The 14924-nt window shown below is 39.3% G+C and overlaps 7 non-coding genes across 7 annotated transcripts; 2 read left to right on the top strand and 5 right to left on the bottom strand.

The window, feature by feature from the left end:
- Positions 1-2052: 2052 nt before the first annotated feature.
- On the bottom strand, positions 2053-2125 carry trnar-acg (transfer RNA arginine (anticodon ACG)). The gene has a single exon. It is a non-coding gene; the product is annotated as a tRNA-Arg (tRNA).
- A 311-nt stretch (positions 2126-2436) lies between these two features.
- Positions 2437-2508, top strand: trnae-cuc (transfer RNA glutamic acid (anticodon CUC)). Its single transcript has one exon. It is a non-coding gene; the product is annotated as a tRNA-Glu (tRNA).
- Positions 2509-2573: 65 nt separating this feature from the next.
- On the bottom strand, positions 2574-2660 carry trnay-gua (transfer RNA tyrosine (anticodon GUA)). Its single transcript is given in 2 exon segments — positions 2574-2609; positions 2624-2660. It is a non-coding gene; the product is annotated as a tRNA-Tyr (tRNA).
- An 87-nt stretch (positions 2661-2747) lies between these two features.
- trnae-uuc (transfer RNA glutamic acid (anticodon UUC)) lies at positions 2748-2819 on the bottom strand. Its single transcript has one exon. It is a non-coding gene; the product is annotated as a tRNA-Glu (tRNA).
- A 2480-nt stretch (positions 2820-5299) lies between these two features.
- Positions 5300-5371, top strand: trnae-cuc (transfer RNA glutamic acid (anticodon CUC)). The gene has a single exon. It is a non-coding gene; the product is annotated as a tRNA-Glu (tRNA).
- A 65-nt stretch (positions 5372-5436) lies between these two features.
- On the bottom strand, positions 5437-5523 carry trnay-gua (transfer RNA tyrosine (anticodon GUA)). Its single transcript is given in 2 exon segments — positions 5437-5472; positions 5487-5523. It is a non-coding gene; the product is annotated as a tRNA-Tyr (tRNA).
- An 89-nt stretch (positions 5524-5612) lies between these two features.
- On the bottom strand, positions 5613-5684 carry trnae-uuc (transfer RNA glutamic acid (anticodon UUC)). Its single transcript has one exon. It is a non-coding gene; the product is annotated as a tRNA-Glu (tRNA).
- Positions 5685-14924: the final 9240 nt, after the last annotated feature.

Genomic DNA, 14924 nt, shown 5'->3' with positions numbered 1-14924 from the left:
AACAAAATTACAAAGACAATATCATGATTTGAAAAAAGCAATACCAAAAGATTGGATTGAAATAATTGAAAAAAAAAAAGAGTTGCGGGATAAGGAAGAATTACCAGAGGTCTATTTTAAGAAAAAAAATGGAGAAAAGATCAATATGAGCTTATGTACAGTTAAGAGTTTTTATGTTGTTTTTAGATCAAAGGCTTTTATAAGACCTATAGCATTCAACTACTGGAAGGAAAGATATGAGGATTTAAATGAAAAAGAAATATGGGGAAATGTCAGAATGAAATATATGGAACCAATTTTAGAAAATTGTAATTATTTATTGAGACATAATTGCATATTAACAGAAATGAGATTGTGTAAAATGGGAATTGAACAAGATATAACATATAAGGTGTGTATAAAGGAAGGGGAAGGTTTATTACATTTGTTCTTCTATTGTGAAAAGTTGGAGGAATTATGGAAAAATTTAAGAAAATTGCTAAATCGTTAATAGGGGACATATATGTGGATGAACAAAAGAACTGGGAATTTTTTTTTTATTTGGTCAAAATGAATGTGGTATGTATGCTTTTAATCTATGTATAACAATTGCTAAGTATGTGATTTGGATAAGGAGAAATATGGCTAAACATGATGGGAAGAGAGTGGATATATGGCGTATGTTTAAAAACAGAATGGAGATGGCTGTAAAATTGATATTCAACTATTTTATAGTACAAGAAAAGGAGGATGTATTTATAGAAATAATGGTAAAAGGGAACGTAATGGTTGAATACAAGGACAACATTTTAAGTTGGTTATGGGAAAAATATGAAGTCTAATAATGAGTGTTGTAAGTATCATGTGATTTTTGTGTGATGTGATCATTTCTTTGTAAAAATGTAAATATTTGATTTTAATAAAAAAATATATATATATCTCATCTGAACTCCGAAGCAAAGCAGGGTTGGGCCTGGTTGGTACTTGGATGGGAGACCAGCCTGGGAATACCAGGTGCTGTAAGCTTTTTAAATTCTTCATTTGGCAGCTAATACACTTCCCAAAATACCAAAAAAAACAACAACTCTGAATTCCTCTCTGAACTCTGGAACCAGCCAGGTCAGTGTACCCACTTCCCTGATTCCATTCGGGGGAAAGTGGGTACAGTGACTTGGCTGGTTTAACTTAGCAGGAGCTGTTGGTGCCCCAAAGCAGAAACAGAAAAAAAAAAAAAAAAAAAAACAGGTAAACAATTGAGGGGACAAGGGCCTTGTTACTGTCGGTGCTGTGTCAATGCAAGCTGAGCTGCGCTCGGCTCCTGGTGCTGCGCCTATTTTTAAATAGCTAACTCTTGACGGCTGCTCTCGCTTACGGCCATACCACCCTGGCAATGCCTGATCTCATCTGAACTCGGAAGAAAAGCAGGGTTGGGCCTGGTAGGGACGTTTGCATCAAGTAGGCTGGGTTTACGATTGCTAAGCTAGAATCCTCTGATCCATAGTCATAAGCGTTATCCTTTGCGCCACTGGCACTCCGTTCAGCACCTTGTTAGCACATTGTTTGAAACAAGGACAAGGCTCTGTCAACCTGGAGTTCCGTCACCACACATTCTGCTTTGTTTTATAGCAAGACGTTGTGTGGATGGGATGCTCTTACAGGATTCCTGACAGTCCCTCCATTGAACCCCTGAGATCCAGGGTCGGAGACTCTCTTCTCTCCAAGAGGAGGTTAAAAGCCATAGTTTCTTTTATGCATGTTTTATCAGAGCACTTAGGTATTGCTACAGCTCAGAGACTTACAAGTGGAAGAGATTACGCTGCAAGTTGGCTGGGTGACTTCTAAGTGATAGGGACTTTTGCAACAAGTAGGCTGGGTTTACGATTGGTGTAGCTGTAGTAGACGTTAATAAAAAACTAGCAGTTGGGGCAGCCTTTGAAACCAGGTGAGCACCCCACGGGCTTTGTGATTGCAGCCCCTTAAACTCGACTCACTCCAGAGTGGACCTGAACCGCTCCAGTGGGGGCGAAAGGCGACTGCAGCGCACTGGCTGACATCAAAGCAAAAATACCAGAGCGAGCCAGCCAGGAGTCGAACCTAGAATCTTCTGATCCGTAGTCAGACGCGTTATCCATTGCGCCACTTGCCCTGTCTGCCTAGCTTTTCATCTTTATCTTGTTACTTGTGATAAGGACACAGCTCAGTCAACACGGAGTTCATTCAACACGGAGTTCGTTCAACACATGCTGTCCTTCGTTATTATGGCAAGTTGTGGTGTCGATAGGATGCTCTTACAGTGCATGTGACAGTCCCTCCCTAGAAGAACTGTGATCCAGGGTCTGAGACTTTCTCCTCTCCAGGAGGAGGTTACAAGCATTAGATTTATTTTTGTCAGAGCAGCTGCAGCATACTTGCGTGGAGGCCCACAGCTAGGCTTGAGGGCGAGCTTCTGCAGGACCTTCCCTGGTGGTCTAGTGGTTAGGATTCGGCGCTCTCACCGCCGCGGCCCGGGTTCGATTCCCGGTCAGGGAACTTCATTTTGAGCTCTGGCTATCAAGATGTATGCGAACTGCACAGGCATGAAAGGGCAAAAGACCTCCTTCGAGCCGGAGTCGAACCAGCGACCTAAGGATTGCCAACAACACACCTACAGTCCTCCGCTCTACCAACTGAGCTATCGAAGGCTTATGAGAGTCCCACACAAGCCCACCCCCTTAAAGTTGCTGCAGTCAGACTGCTGGAAAAAGGGCAGTGGCAAAAATACTCAAGGCTTCCCATACCGGGAGTCGAACCCGGGCCGCCTGGGTGAAAACCAGGAATCCTGACCGCTAGACCATATGGGAGCTGCCATTTATGAGGGCAGTCTTGGCAAAAACTTCAGTTCTTTCTAAAACAAAATTACAAAGACAATATCATGATTTGAAAAAAGCAATACCAAAAGATTGGATTGAAATAATTGAAAAAAAAAAGAGTTGCGGGATAAGGAAGAATTACCAGAGGTCTATTTTAAGAAAAAAAATGGAGAAAAGATCAATATGAGCTTATGTACAGTTAAGAGTTTTTATGTTGTTTTTAGATCAAAGGCTTTTATAAGACCTATAGCATTCAACTACTGGAAGGAAAGATATGAGGATTTAAATGAAAAAGAAATATGGGCAAATGTCAGAATGAAATATATGGAACCAATTTTAGAAAATTGTAATTATTTATTGAGACATAATTGCATATTAACAGAAATGAGATTGTGTAAAATGGGAATTGAACAAGATATAACATATAAGGTGTGTATAAAGGAAGGGGAAGGTTTATTACATTTGTTCTTCTATTGTGAAAAGTTGGAGGAATTATGAAAAAATTTAAGAAAATTGCTAAATCGTTAATAGGGGACAAATATGTGGATGAACAAAAGAACTGGGAATTTTTTTTTTTATTTGGTCAAAATGAATGTGGTATGTATGCTTTTAATCTATGTATAACAATTGCTAAGTATGTGATTTGGATAAGGAGAAATATGGCTAAACATGATGGGAAGAGAGTGGATATATGGCGTATGTTTAAAAACAGAATGGAGATGGCTGTAAAATTGATATTCAACTATTTTATAGTACAAGAAAAGGAGGATGTATTTATAGAGATAATGGTAAAAGGGAACGTAATGGTTGAATACAAGGACAACATTTTAAGTTGGTTATGGGAAAAATAGGAAGTCTAATAATGAGTGTTGTAAGTATCATGTGATTTTTGTGTGATGTGATCATTTCTTTGTAAAAATGTAAATATTTGATTTTAATAAAAAAATATATATATATCTCATCTGAACTCGGAAGCAAAGCAGGGTTGGGCCTGGTTGGTACTTGGATGGGAGACCGCCTGGGAATACCAGGTGCTGTAAGCTTTTTAAATTCTTCATTTGGCAGCTAATACACTTCCCGAAATACAAAAAAACAACAACTCTGAATTCCTCTCTGAACTCTGGAACCAGCCAGGTCAGTGTACCCACTTCCCTGATTCCATTCGGGGGAAAGTGGGTACAGTGACTTGGCTGGTTTAACTTAGCAGGAGCTGTTGGTGCCCCAAAGCAGAAACAGAAAAAAAAAAAAAAAAAAAACAGGTAAACAATTGAGGGGACAAGGGCCTTGTTACTGTCGGTGCTGTGTCAATGCAAGCTGAGCTGCGCTCGGCTCCTGGTGCTGCGCCTATTTTTAAATAGCTAACTCTTGACGGCTGCTCTCGCTTACGGCCATACCACCCTGGCAATGCCTGATCTCATCTGAACTCGGAAGAAAAGCAGGGTTGGGCCTGGTAGGGACGTTTGCATCAAGTAGGCTGGGTTTACGATTGCTAAGCTAGAATCCTCTGATCCATAGTCATAAGCGTTATCCTTTGTGCCACTGGCACTCCGTTCAGCACCTTGTTAGCACATTGTTTGAAACAAGGACAAGGCTCTGTCAACCTGGAGTTCCGTCACCACACATTCTGCTTTGTTTTATAGCAAGACGTTGTGTGGATGGGATGCTCTTACAGGATTCCTGACAGTCCCTCCATAGAACCCCTGAGATCCAGGGTCGGAGACTCTCTTCTCTCCAAGAGGAGGTTAAAAGCCATAGTTTCTTTTATGCATGTTTTATCAGAGCACTTAGGTATTGCTACAGCTCAGAGACTTACAAGTGGAAGAGATTACGCTGCAAGTTGGCTGGGTGACTTCTAAGTGATAGGGACTTTTGCAACAAGTAGGCTGGGTTTACGATTGGTGTAGCTGTAGTAGACGTTAATAAAAAACTAGCAGTTGGGGCAGCCTTTGAAACCAGGTGAGCACCCCACGGGCTCTGTGATTGCAGCCCCTTAAACTCGACTCACTCCAGAGTGGACCTGAACCGCTCCAGTGGGGGCGAAAGGCGACTGCAGCGCACTGGCTGACATCAAAGCAAAAATACCAGAGCGAGCCAGCCAGGAGTCGAACCTAGAATCTTCTGATCCGTAGTCAGACGCGTTATCCATTGCTCCACTGGCCCTGTCTGCCTAGCTTTTCATCTTTATCTTGTTACTTGTGATAAGGACACAGCTCAGTCAACACGGAGTTCATTCAACACGGAGTTCGTTCAACACATACTGTCCTTCGTTATTATGGCAAGTTGTGGTGTCGATAGGATGCTCTTACAGTGCATGTGACAGTCCCTCCCTAGAAGAACTGTGATCCAGGGTCTGAGACTTTCTCCTCTCCAGGAGGAGGTTACAAGCATTAGATTTATTTTTGTCAGAGCAGCTGCAGCATACTTGCGTGGAGGCCCACAGCTAGGCTTGAGGGCGAGCTTCTGCAGGACCTTCCCTGGTGGTCTAGTGGTTAGGATTCAGCGCTCTCACCGCCGCGGCCCGGGTTCGATTCCCGGTCAGGGAACTACCTTTTGAGCTCTGGCTATCAAGATGTATGCGAACTGCACAGGCATGAAAGGGCAAAAGACCTCCTTCGAGCCGGAGTCGAACCAGCGACCTAAGGATTGCCAACAACACACCTACAGTCCTCCGCTCTACCAACTGAGCTATCGAAGGCTTATGAGAGTCCCACACAAGCCCACCCCCTTAAAGTTGCTGCAGTCCGACTGCTGGAAAAAAAGGGCAGTGGCAAAAATACTCAAGGCTTCCCATACCGGGAGTCGAACCCGGGCCGCCTGGGTGAAAACCAGGAATCCTGACCGCTAGACCATATGGGAGCTGCCATTTATGAGGGCAGTCTTGGCAAAAACTTCAGTTCTTTCTAAAACAAAATTACAAAGACAATATCATGATTTGAAAAAAGCAATACCAAAAGATTGGATTGAAATAATTGAAAAAAAAATGAGTTGCGGGATAAGGAAGAATTACCAGAGGTCTATTTTAAGAAAAAAAAATGGAGAAAAGATCAATATGAGCTTATGTACAGTTAAGAGTTTTTATGTTGTTTTTAGATCAAAGGCTTTTATAAGACCTATAGCATTCAACTACCGGAAGGAAAGATATGAGGATTTAAATGAAAAAGAAATATGGGGAAATGTCAGAATGAAATATATGGAACCAATTTTAGAAAATTGTAATTATTTATTGAGACATAATTGCATATTAACAGAAATGAGATTGTGTAAAATGGGAATTGAACAAGATATAACATATAAGGTGTGTATAAAGGAAGGGGAAGGTTTATTACATTTGTTCTTCTATTGTGAAAAGTTGGAGGAATTATGGAAAAATTTAAGAAAATTGCTAAATCGTTAATAGGGGACATATATGTGGATGAACAAAAGAACTGGGAAATTTTTTTTTATTTGGTCAAAATGAATGTGGTATGTATGCTTTTAATCTATGTATAACAATTGCTAAGTATGTGATTTGGATAAGGAGAAATATGGCTAAACATGATGGGAAGAGAGTGGATATATGGCGTATGTTTAAAAACAGAATGGAGATGGCTGTAAAATTGATATTCAACTATTTTATAGTACAAGAAAAGGAGGATGTATTTATAGAAATAATGGTAAAAGGGAACGTAATGGTTGAATACAAGGACAACATTTTAAGTTGGTTATGGGAAAAATAGGAAGTCTAATAATGAGTGTTGTAAGTATCATGTGATTTTTGTGTGATGTGATCATTTCTTTGTAAAAATGTAAATATTTGATTTTAATAAAAAAATATATATATATCTCATCTGAACTCCGAAGCAAAGCAGGGTTGGGCCTGGTTGGTACTTGGATGGGAGACCACCTGGGAATACCAGGTGCTGTAAGCTTTTTAAATTTCTTCATTTGGCAGCTAATACACTTCCCAAAATACCAAAAAAACAACAACTCTGAATTCCTCTCTGAACTCTGGAACCAGCCAGGTCAGTGTACCCACTTCCCTGATTCCATTCGGGGGAAAGTGGGTACAGTGACTTGGCTGGTTTAACTTAGCAGGAGCTGTTGGTGCCCCAAAGCAGAAACAGAAAAAAAAAAAAAAAAACAGGTAAACAATTGAGGGGACAAGGGCCTTGTTACTGTCGGTGCTGTGTCAATGCAAGCTGAGCTGCGCTCGGCTCCTGGTGCTGCGCCTATTTTTAAATAGCTAACTCTTGACGGCTGCTCTCGCTTACGGCCATACCACCCTGGCAATGCCTGATCTCATCTGAACTCGGAAGAAAAGCAGGGTTGGGCCTGGTAGGGACGTTTGCATCAAGTAGGCTGGGTTTACGATTGCTAAGCTAGAATCCTCTGATCCATAGTCATAAGCGTTATCCTTTGTGCCACTGGCACTCCGTTCAGCACCTTGTTAGCACATTGTTTGAAACAAGGACAAGGCTCTGTCAACCTGGAGTTCCGTCACCACACATTCTGCTTTGTTTTATAGCAAGACGTTGTGTGGATGGGATGCTCTTACAGGATTCCTGACAGTCCCTCCATAGAACCCCTGAGATCCAGGGTCGAAGACTCTCTTCTCTCCAAGAGGAGGTTAAAAGCCATAGTTTCTTTTATGCATGTTTTATCAGAGCACTTAGGTATTGCTACAGCTCAGAGACTTACAAGTGGAAGAGATTACGCTGCAAGTTGGCTGGGTGACTTCTAAGTGATAGGGACTGATTCCATTCGGGGGAAAGTGGGTACAGTGACTTGGCTGGTTTAAATTAGCAAGAGCTGTTGGTGCCCCGGAGCAGAAACAGAAAAAAAAAAAAAAAACAGGTAAACAATTGAGGGGACAAGGGCCTTGTTACTCTTGGTGCTGTGTCAATGCAAGCTGAGCAATGCAAGCTCGGCTCCTGGTGCTGCGCCTATTTTTAAATAGCTAACTCTTGACGGCTGCTCTCGCTTACGGCCATACCACCCTGAGCACGCCCCCTTGAGTTTGACTGAGTCACTGCTTTCAAGGAAGTGTGAGGTGGCAGTAGGGAGAGAAAGGCTCTCCCATTTTGATTTTCTTTATTGTTTTTTCTTGATTTTGCTTAAAATAAGTTATATTAATTTTGTTTAGTTTTAGTTAAACCCCAGACAGTGTTATCTGTTTGGGGTTAAAACCTTTTGAAATAATGGACACTTTGACAAAGGAACAGGAACTGAATATCGACTATGGCAGCACGGACAAAGCTACTCCTGAAGATAGCAATTCAGGAGATTTAAACAAGGACATTGACAATAATGACACATGGGCAACTGTTGTGGCAAGAAGGAGGAAAAACAGATCAGACACAAGTAGAGGAGGAAGTGGAGAAATACAACAAACAAAAGGTAAAGCAATTGCTGAACGTTTGGAAAACACCCAACAAACAAGTCAAAGAAATGAGATGATAAACAAACTGAAAAGTCAAGCTAGATTTCAGAGACAATATAAAAAAGAAACAACTTTGACAATGACTGTGAAAGATCCTGGAAATATCACAGTAGTTATGATTATAAAGGCTGTGGAAGGAAAGACCGGAGTTGGAAAATTGTTTGGACTGAGAAAAAAATCTAATTTTGACTATGAACTCACAATGGAAAATGAAACAGACTGTGATCATTTAATGGATGGACTCATGATTAACCAACAATTCTGTGAGATATCAAAACTCTGCGCAACTGAGAGATTGGTTTCTTTTTTAAATTTACCCAATTATATTCAAGATAGTGAAATCATCCAAAAGCTTGTGGACTGGGGAGTTTCTCCAATTCTCCCACTAAGAAGAAGATATCATCCAGGAACAACTGTGGCTGACGGAACAAGGTTCATCAGGGTGAAATTTCCGAAAGAAGTCATGACTCTTCCTTACAACGTCAAATTTGATACAGAGGAAAGACCAAAATATTTTAGAGTGATACATGATCAGCAGATAAAAACATGCAGATTATGTGGAAGTACTGAACATGAAAAAAAAGACTGCCCACAATTTGTGTGTAGAGAATGTCTGGAGCAGGGGCATTTTGCGCGGGACTGTAAAGCCCCACGGTGCCAAGGCTGCAAAAAGACAACATTGTGGTGCAGATGTGAATCGGATGAGGAAGACACTGGAGTGATGGAAATGCATAAACCAACGGAGAAATCAAGCAATGAAGAAAGTGAGGATGAAGCACAGGATTTAACAGCGGATGGTTTGAATGAACAAGAAGAGGAGCAGGCTATGAGTGAAGAGGATGAAGGAGATACAGTAGAGACTGAGGCACAACATCTAATGAAAGACGATGGACAGGACATGGAAAAGAACAAGGAGCAGCAGGTTAAAATACAGAAAGCAGAATTGAGGAAGAGGTAAGCGATGATGATAATGATGAAATAAATATTAGGACTAAAGACAGAACAATAGACAGCATAAACAGAAGACGCAGAAAAACTGTACAAATAAATATTCAGCAAGTGCTTAAGAAACAGAAATTACGAAAAGAAGCAAAAGCAAAACTAAAAACTGACAGAACTGATCTAAGATTTTAGATAAAGAAGACTACAGATGATTGATGGCTTGTTTAATTTGGATTTTCTTTTGTTTGGATGGCTTGTTTTCTTCTATATTTCTAATGAACAACTTATGTTTGGTTTCAATTAATGTAAGAGGGCTGTCATCTAAAGTGAAGTTTGAAAATGTAATTGCTTTAACAGAAAAAATGTGATATAATATGTATACAAGAGACTGGATGGAATGAAACAATTATTAATGAATTTAAAAAATGTTGGGACGGGGAAATATTGTATAATAATGACCCAAATAATAAAAAAGGCTTGGCAATATTAATTAGAAGAGGAATAGGATGCTCATTTGATGTTTTATTTAAAGATAACTATGGAAGGATCTTAACTATTAAAATAATAAATAAGGGTGAAGAAATAACAATATGTAACATCCATGCTCCAAATCAAGACTTGGAAAGAGTTACTTTTTTTAAGGACCTAAGTGTTTTAATGAGTGGATGGGATAATGTTATTGTCTTAGGAGATTTTAATGCTGTTTTAGAAAGGATAGATGTAGATGATTATATGGTTTATAGAGCAGATGTTGGAAGAAAAGAACTGAAATACATGATTGAAAAACATAAATATGTAGATGTATGGAGAGAGAGAAATAGAGCCAAAAGAGAATACTCAAGAAGGCAGTGGGTAAATACAGTTTTAAAACAAAGTAGATTAGACTATGTTTTATGTACAAGAAGATTAGAATCTTTTATTTCAAAGATTTTTTACAAGATTTTTAGCTGTAGTGACCATGATTTTTTGTATGTAATGATGGATTTCAGTGGAGTTGAAAGAGGACCAGGTGTATGGGTGTTTATTACAGAGCTCTTAAAGAATGATTTTTATAAAATTGAAATGGAAAATATTATTATTAATAGTGTAAATGATGAGTTATATGATGAAGAAATAAGTGTGTGGTGGGACAATGTCAAATTAGAGGCCAAAAGATTTTCAATAGAATGTTCAAAGAAAATGCAGAAAGCTAATCGAGCTAAAGAAAGACAATTAAACAAAGAATGGGAGAATGAAATGGAAAAGATAACAGAAGGAAATATGGATATTAGGAGAATAGTGATATTAGAAGAGAAACTGAAAAAAGTAGAAGAGGAAAAATGTATAGGAGCTAGAATAAGAAGCAAGATGAAAAATACAGTGGAAGGAGAAAGAAGTACAAAGTTCTTTTATGATTTAGAAAAAACACGACAAAAAGCCGATTTGATAAAGAATGTCTCAATAAAAGGGAAAAATGTCAAAGATAAAGAAAGTATTTTAACAACAGTTAAAGATTTCTATGGAATTTTGTTTAAGGGAAAAGGAGTTCATGAAGAAGATAAGGATTTTTTATTGAATCAAATAAAGGTTAAAGTAAGTGAAGAGGATAAAGAACGGTGTGATAGTGATATAACTGAAGATGAGATAAATGAAGCTATAACACAGTTAAGCAATGGGAAAAGCCCTGGTTTAGATGGTTTGTCATCCGAATTTTATAAGACTTTTAAAGATGTTTTAATTCCAATTTTAAAAGATCTTTTTATTGCTATTTTTAAAAAAGGAGAGTTGAGTGAGAGTATGAAGAAAGGAATGATTAAAATAATTTATAAAAATAAAGGTAGTTCCCACTCTTATCACAACTAATCAAGCTTATGGTGTAATAGGTAGAGATATAGCAGACACAATAACAAGTATAAGAGATTTAATCTGATACATATAGATAAAAAAGGATTTTTATTCAGCATAGACCTAGAGAAAGCTTTTGATAGAGCTGAGCACAGCTATTTATTTGACTTAATCCAGAAATTTGGCTTTGGTGAGAATTTCATTAAGTGGATAAAATGTTTTTATACAGATATTTTTAGTTGTTTTAAAATAAATGGATTTTTAACAGACTACATTGAGATTTCCAGATCTATAAGACAAGGATGTCCTTAATCAGCGTTATTATACACACTAGTTGCTAAAATCAGCATCAAACTTTACACAGGTAGGGAAGTTATTGATCAAAACAGTGACTTTCTCTTGAATGAGCATCTCACAAGCCCTGTCTGGCATTACAAGATGACATCAGGATTTAGCAGAAGTTTGTTGTCCAGTGCCTGGATCGGCCAAGTTACTTATTCCAGTTGACTTAAAATCAGCATCAAACTTTACACAGGTAGGAAGGTATTGATCAAAACAGTGACTAGAATGAGTGTCTCACAAGCCCGGCTAGCTCAGTCGGAGGGCATGAGACACTTAATCTCAGTGACGTGGGTTCGTGCCTCACGTTGGGTGTTTCTCTTACCTTTCTTTCTCTCTTTTCGGCAGCTTTCATTTGGGTTCATCCTGCAGACCAAGTGAGACAAAGTTCAGGGTTTCTACCACAGTTGGTGTGGTAAATCTCAGTCTCTGTGGCACAATCGGTTAGCGCGTTCGGCTGTTAAACGAAAGGTTGTTGCTTTGAGCCCATCCAGGGACGATTGAAGGCTTTTGCTGCCTTGCAACTGCTAACACGTGCACCGGGCAATGATCCTGGGCCACGTGCTGTCTGGCGTTACAAGATGACATCAGGATTTAGCAGAAGTTTGTTGTCCAGTGCCTGGATCGGCCAAGTTACTTATTCCAGTTGACTTAAAATCAGCATCAAACTTTACACAGGTAGGGAAGGTATTGATCAAAACAGTGACTAGAATAAATTTATCAGAAACATCTCACAAGGCTGGCTAGCTCAGTTTGTAGCGCATGAAACTCTTAATCTCAGGCTCGTGGTTTTGAGCCCCAAGTTGGGTGTTTCTGTTACCTTTCTCTCTTTTTCGGCAGCTTTCATTTGGATTCATTGAGCATACCTATAGAGACAAAGTTCAGTGTTTCTACCACAGTTGGATTAGTTAGTCTGAGTCTCTGTGGTGCAATCAGTTAGCGAGATCGGCTGTTAACTGAAATGTTGGTGATTCGAGCCCACCCCGGGACGAACTAATCTTTTCTCTGCCTTGCAACTGCTAACACGTGCACTGGGCAATGATCCTGGGCCACGTGCTGTCTAGCGTTACAAGAGGACATTAGGATTCAGCAGAAGTTTGTTGTCCAGTGCCTGTATCGGCCAAGTTACTGATTCCAGTTGACTTAAAAACAGCATCAAACTTTACACAGGTAGGGAAGGTATTGATCAAAACAGTGACTAGAATGAGAGTATTAGAAGCCTGGCTAGCTCAGTCGGTAGAGCACGAGACTCTTAATCTCAGGGTTGTGGGTTTGAGCCCCATGTTGGATGTTTCTGTTACCTTTCTCTCTTTCTCTTTTCGGCAGCTTTTATTTGGATTCACCTGGATACCTATCATGACAAAGTTCAGCGTTTCTACCACAGTTGGATTGATTAGTCTGAGTCTCAGTTGCGCTACCTGGATCAGGATCGTCTGTCTCGGTCTCTCTCCTCGTCCAATCGTTGCGCTTGCTCTCCATTGTGAGAATGGATGGTAGCCAATCGCGCTCTCGCTCTCCATTGTGAGAATGGATGAGAGCCAATCGCATCGCGTGCAAATGAATGACAACTCCGCTGTCTTCTGACGAGAGCACATCATCATATAACCGATCAAGGTAAGTTATTTTTGTCAACGTCTATATCTACTGATAGAAGTTGTTTTGTCGATTGTAGTCTTTTGTTATGTCAGTCTTGGCCTCCTGATGCTGATTTATAATTTTATGACAAGAACTTTAACAAAAGTTACCCTAAATTCACGTGCATGGTGTCAAAGTTCACGACCTCGCACCCTGTTTAACATTGCAGACTTTTGATACAGTTGCACAAATCATTGATTTTGTTCGATCGTGTGTTTAAATTAATAACTGTATCTATATATACATGCATATATACTGTATATACAGTTGTTTGGATGTGTTTATCAAAACGTTTCTCGACGCGTCAACAGCTCCCTCCCCCTGTATTTCTTAGCCAAAAACAAAATAAAGTTTACACAAAAATATAGGCTTTTTCTGCTAAATATTCATTAGCTAAATGAATTGTAAGAATAAATTAAAAGCTGTAATTGCCTGCCTTTTGTTGCTAAATGTTTATTATGTTTGTATGATTTATAACTGTTACTACAATGGTGTACCCATAAATGATATTGCTACTAAATGATAATTAGCTATATGAATTATAGTTATTTATAACTAATGTGTTACAGTCATTCTACAGTGAATAATAAAAATGTCTGTCTTTTGAACCTAAATGTTTATTATAATGTTTACTATTGTGTTATCGTGTTATAATTACCCATCTGATAACATTATCAATTAATTATATATTTCATGTTTCTATTAATTAATATGTTTTTAGTACTATCCCTTTACCATAGCAGAGAAATTACCTGGGAAATGTGATCTTTCTTTCGCTTGTTTCAGGCAACAGGCTACAGTATTGTAAATAATGCACTTAAGTTTTATTTACATTTTATGTTCAGATGAGCACTAAGCAAAAAAGCCACAAGGCCATGGGTGATATGGAGTGGATGGCCAGGTTGAGAGTCTTTGCCAGCTCTGGTGTTTGGCCTTCTGGAGCAGGCAATCGACCAGCTCCAAGACGGAGGAAGTGGTATGACATTTATCAGAAGGTAAGGCAAAATTACTTATACTTTATGACATTATATGTAGTATGCAGATTGGTTGGCAATGGTGCAAACAATATCAGTGCTTTGACATTAAAAACTCTTATCTCCTAATCATGAAAATAAATAAACATAGAATAGAAAAATAAGTACACAATGTCAAAAACAATAAATATGTGATTAAATTAGGTGAAGAATGTTTCTAAATAATGATATGATTAATTAAAGTATTCGAAGCAAAACACAGAGGTTAGAAAGAATCCTCAGATCTTTCAAATCTATCTTTTCAGATTGAGAAATGTCCCATGCATGCCCGCGGACAGACCACCCTCTTTGGGGGATCCAGGACCTGCAATTGTGTATTTCACACCAGTAAGGTGATATATTTAAAAGGCATTAATGATAATGCAACAAATATATATTTTTATTAGTGCTTTTTTAAAAATCTTTTTTTTTTTTGCAGCCTGCCACTTACACCCAGTCTCCCACTGCACCACCACAGTCTGAGGCTTCAGACACAGCTTCTGGCGCCACTGGCCCACAGTCTGAGGCTTCAGACACAGCTCATGGCGTCATTGGCCCACAGTCTGAGGCTTCAAACACTGCTCCTGGCACCACTGGTGCACAGTCTGAGGCTTCAGTGCCATGGTCTTTCCTAAGGCCCCCTCTAAGTTTGTCAATGGTGAATATTTTCTGTGTAATTAATGCTTGCTTAAAACCTTTTAGTATGTTTTTGACAGGATGTACATACCACTAGCTTCAGAATGTTTCTAGCATAGTCCTGCAGGTTAATTGTGTGGATGCCCTACCACCTGTGGAAGGTGAGGTTCTCCTGCCCAACTTGTGGCAAGAATCTGACAGGTTATGGTGTCCACAAGAGGGCTCGAAAGGTCCTGGACATTGACAGATACTACCTGATGTTGACTGAGACACTCAGGTGCACTGTGT

The sequence above is a fragment of the Danio aesculapii genome, chromosome 4, assembly GCF_903798145.1.
Source record: "Danio aesculapii chromosome 4, fDanAes4.1, whole genome shotgun sequence".
NCBI lineage: Eukaryota > Metazoa > Chordata > Actinopteri > Cypriniformes > Danionidae > Danio > Danio aesculapii.
Note: the sequence above shows the minus strand (reverse complement) of the source record. Positions and strands in the feature narration are given on the sequence as shown.